The sequence below is a fragment of the Elaeis guineensis genome, chromosome 16, assembly GCF_000442705.2.
Source record: "Elaeis guineensis isolate ETL-2024a chromosome 16, EG11, whole genome shotgun sequence".
In the NCBI taxonomy this organism is placed as follows: Eukaryota; Viridiplantae; Streptophyta; class Magnoliopsida; order Arecales; family Arecaceae; genus Elaeis; species Elaeis guineensis.
Genome location: NC_026008.2, coordinates 5450517 through 5456040, shown reverse-complemented (window position 1 = coordinate 5456040; position 5524 = coordinate 5450517).

Here is a 5524-nt window from a genome sequence, read left to right as displayed (position 1 = left end):
TAATCTCCATTGGTAGAGTCCTTTGTATAGTCAAATTATCAATTTATATCATTCTTAACTCAAAATTCTTCATAAATCATGTTTCTTATCCTAGTTCGATAGAAATATACATAATCATGTGGTATCAAAATCAATCAATATAATATATAACAAAATTAATACGTCCAATCATGCTTCATCATAATATTTTAAAATAAGATATTTTCAATAATAAAATATTATTCATCAAATTTATGCATCATTTCACAAATCATATCAAAAAAATATATTATAATTTATCAATAAATCTAGAAAAAGTGTAGCATTACTTATATCATACACGTTCCAATAAATCTACATAATTCTATAAATATCTTTCTAAAATTTTTGGTTCATAGATCATATCATGGTATCCCATTATCAAGTATCCACAACCCTTATACAAGATCAAGTCTAACAATCAGAAATAATATGAATACCATATTCAACGGTTTAAATTGGTCCAATCATCTAATTTCTTTTGGTTAAGATCCAATTAGGATATAGTTGATTCAACAGAGTTCGAGAATAATTAAATCAATAGTGCTCAACAAGAACCAAGATGGAGGTCAATATGCTGTTCGGTGATCATGAGTCAATTCGATCAACTTCATCTAATCAAAGTCCATCAAAATACTAAAACTTGATAGAGATCAATAAAGATCGAATTGTGCGATGTTTGATGAAGATTTCAAATGGACTAATATAGTCTGACCGACAATGTGGTTCAGACTTTGTCTATCAGATTCACTCAGATTTGAAGTGATATGGCTAGAAATCTTTCATTGAGTTCATAATTCAATGGAGAGAGAAATTAATCAGATATAACATAACTGATCAAACAATATAGCCCAATATCTCAATCAGCCCAATCAGGATGATCTAGATCAAAATATGATTGAATTACTATATAGATGATTCAATAAAAATTACGGATGATCAAATCTAATAATTCATGGTCGAGTCAAGATGGGTGCTAGCGTACTGTCTAGCGATCATGGATCAGATCTCCTTCACTAAGATCATTCAAACTCATCATCAATTTTTTCAAAATTCTAGAAAACCCTAAGAGAGAGAAATAATATAGAGAGACAAAGTAGAAAGATAAAGTGAAACTTCTAGAGAGAGAACATAGTGGGGATGCATATGAAGAGAGAGAAAGGAGAAAGGGAAGAGAAAGAAACTCCTTCTCTTTTTTCTTCTTTTTTTTCCTTAATGGGAGTAGAGGACCTGCATCCTCTTCTCCTCCTCTTTTCTTAATGGAACAAGAGACCTATGGTCACCCTTCTGTTGGATTATGGTGGCATAGCAGAAGGTTAGATTTCAAAAATTTTCTTAATGAAACCAACAGCTACCGAACCCAAAACCCAAGATCCCCTTATAGACAACAATCAAAGCTGAATATAAAAAACAAGAATAGGAAACATATTAATTTAATTCTGATTTGGTGATGATCAACTTCCACAAGACACATAAGTGTATATCTTCCAATAGTGATCTACACAGGACTTGACCAAAAAAGTACTTCTCTTGAACCTTGCTTGCTGAACTCTTCTACAAGAATTCTTTAGCCTTTTTTTAGAATTATAATTTTCCTAAATCTTTTTCTTTGTCTCTCCCTTTCTATTTCTTTCCTTCCTCTCTATTAGTCCTTGCTAATTTTCTTCCTAAGTTCTTGTCTTAAAATGGCAAATTTGTCTTAAAAGGAAGACCTTGTCTTAACAAGAGAAGGAAGAAGATTTGCTCAAACTTCGATGCCTCGGACTCTCGAATGGGAGTCTTATTTATAGTTAGAGAGGAGGCGCCATCACAAACACCGCATCCCAAGCCTCACACACCCCTTCACAATTTTCTCTGTAGAAAATAAAATTCCTTCAGGTAGAAGGACTCAAAGGATGCACTACACAACTCTTCGGAGAAAAGTTACGGTGTTTCAGCATGAAAAAGTCATATATACCACTTTCTCTTTAGATAAGTTATTATCCAAAATTCTTAGCCCTTGGATCTGATCTAGATGCACATCAAATGGACAAAAGAAAAGATGAGATGGTTTCAACCAATTTCATTCAAGCAGAAGGAGTCTTGGCGCCTCATCATAATTTTTTTCTTGCATCCCTTCGAAGAAAAACAAACTCCATGCCATTCTATATGGGATGTGGACCTGATAAAACTTATGAAAACATGGAAGGGAGAGAGAGAAGGCTAGGGAGGCCCCACATGGGTCTTAACCCAAGGTAGAAAAACTCTAAATCCTTAATGCCAAACAAAAAATCTGCACCACTTTCTTTTGCACCAACTAAAAGAGATGAGTCCCTAGCCCTTGGGACTCTTCATTTTGGCATCCAGATAAGGCGATGAGGCACCATCTCATGGCAGCCCTTTATGGCTAAACCTAATCTTAAGTCTAACTCAAATAGGTTAGCCTAATTAGCAAGGTTTTGAACCAAATCTGATTTGGTTAGGAGTAGGGTTAACAAACATATGCTAGCATGCTAATTAGTAACACAATTAAGATCCATTGATCCTAATAAAAATCAAATAAATTTCTTGATCAGTTCTTTATGTGTGTGACCCATTGGGTTCCATATCTAACCAGCAGTAGGTCCAAGAGCATGTTGACCTAGTTTGATTAGAACCTTTTTAATCGATTTAGGTCAAATACATGTCAACCCAAGCTAACCAATTAGAACTCCTAATTGATTCATGAATTAAATTCTTTAATTCATGAGAATCTACAAGATAAGATTGATGTCTAATGATATATCATGCCTATCTGAAAGATGAGAAATTTGGTAGAAATATCAAATATACCCTTTAGTGACAAGTTACCATGCAATAAAATCCTTTGATCATTTCGAATCTTGAATATATTTATGGGCATGGAATTATGTCAAATTCAATTATATATTCATATCGATTATCTATCAATCAATGATGACTCTAATGATAAAATATTAAAAACTCTTTCTAATTTTCATCCTGCTTTGATCAAGGACTTCCTGAGTCATCTAGAGATGATAACACATAGGATGGCATCTCCTCTTACTAGGAGTGATCGATTCCTTATGGACCAACTCACAATCTCCATACACAATCCATCATATCCAGAACATCCCGTATATAACTCAGTCAAGAATGAGTATGAACCAAAATATGGATTTATGTGCATAAGGTATTATGGTGGTTTTAAATCTAAGGACCACTTGCACAACTCTAACTTGAGAACTATGTTTTGACATGTAATAAGACTCTATAAGATGTTCTTCATACAGATCAATTCAGTGAACTCATTTTTTAATTAATGAGCATCAATATTCTTATATTAGTGTCTCCACATAAATGACTATGAGATTAGCCACCCCCTCCATCGAGCATACATAAGATGTGCCCGTCTAACTGAAATCATTGATTCCTGACTCAATGATCCAGTGACTAAAAATATTTTAGATTAAGATTTTAGGTTTTACTGACATGATCTCATCATGACTCTAAAATCATTATTGTAATCTATGGGATTCATCATAATCTTAAAGATAAATAAGATGCAGCAAATGATGAAATAAAATGCTTCATTTTATTCATAAATAAATAATGTCATTACATGAGTTAGAAGATAATACAGAAACATTTTTATCACATCAACTATAGGATTGGCTTATAGGGCACTAATCTTTTAATCTCTCACTTGTACTAAAGTCAATCATCCTTATATTTAATACCCATACAATCGAGATGGCGATCAAATTATTGCTGAAGTAAGACCTTAGTGAATTGATCCGCTATGTTATTCTTTATATCTACTCGTTCAATATCCACATCATATCTCTCGATAATTTTTTGAACAAGATGGAAGCACCTTAGGATATGCTCGGATTTATGATGAGACCTTAGTTCCTTCACTTGAGCAATGGCCTTAGTGTTATAAAATGGCACTAGATCCTCAATTTTAGGAATAGCACTCAATTTGGTGATAAACTTCTTCATCCAGATAGTTTTCTTAGCACATTCACTAGCAGCACTGTACTTTATCTCAGTTATTGAGTCAGCTATTATTTACTGCTTGAAATTTTTTTAACTCACTACACCTCCATTCAGAATAAATATATACTCTAAAATGAATTTACTATCATCTGGATCAGATTAAAAATTAGAATCTGCATAGTCTTCTAGTTTCAAATCTGATCCATCATATATAAGAAAAATATCTTTAGTCCTTCTCAAGTACATAAGAATATTTTTCATAATTTTTTAATAGTCTTCTCCTAGATTAGCCTGAAATCTACTAGCTATGCCTAAAGCATAAGCTATATCAGGCCTGGTACATAGTATAGCATGTTAGATATGTGCCTTAGAAGCTAGTTGTTGACTGATACATTTTATAATTTCAGAGCTTAATCTTGTACTTGTAATATTTTTATTATCAATAAAGGGCTTTTTATTCTAATTATATTTATGTGTCCATGATTTGTTCTAAAAATTAATAAAGATAATTTTTATATATTCTCAAAGTGTTGAGAATTTGAGATATACATTAATTAGTAGTTAATTTCTAAATACTCCCGATCAAAGGATCATCATGGAGGACAGTGATCAATCCATTTGAGATCGGTGCATGGTTCACCTCCTTTGTAGGCAGATGAGTCTCGGATCTGCAGTGTAAGGATATTGGGATAGGGTGTGGATGGTTGTTATAGAACAACTTGCACTGAGTATGACCAACACGAGAAACCACTTGCATGTCTACTCACTCATCAGTGGTTGACTCGATGCTGCAGTGGTGTGAGTGGTCTTTTGACCTGTGGTGTCATCGACTATTCGTAGTGAAGCTATTAAGTTTGACTGCACATTCTTTTAGTCCCTAGCCATTCGAATGCTTGCTATGTATATTGGCTATAGTAGATTTTGGTTCATTGTTTGGAGTAGGATGCACATACATAGAATCTATCGATCTTGATAGAAAAAGAGAAGTCCTATACGATTCGCGAGACTGAGTTCAGAAAGTCTTTGGCCAAAGCAAGTATGAATACTGAAAAAGAGTTTTCATGGGATTTATAAATGAACTCGAGTCGAGCCAATCTAGCATATGACTGATAATGAGGTTTGACGAACTCTTTAAGGCCTCCATCAAGTCGGAACTCATGATAAAAAAACTGAATCATATGATAACTACATCTAGGGATTCACATTTTTATTCTACTAGATTATCATTATATACTACTAGGTGTCATTGATGGATTGTGAGACTCATCGGACATCATTTTGATGATCGATAACCCTCAAAGGTTAGAGCTAAAATTGTTCCAATCTATTGAAAGGAGTTTCGATGATATTGTGATGAAGATCATAATATATCTCACTACTAGATAGAATGAAATCTATGGGGTCACATATTAAGAGATTTAATCTTGAATTAACCAATTAGACTTATGAAGTTCTAATTGGATTAGGATTTATTAAAATCCTATTGGATTTATGAGAACCATGCTAGCACATGATTAAACCTAAT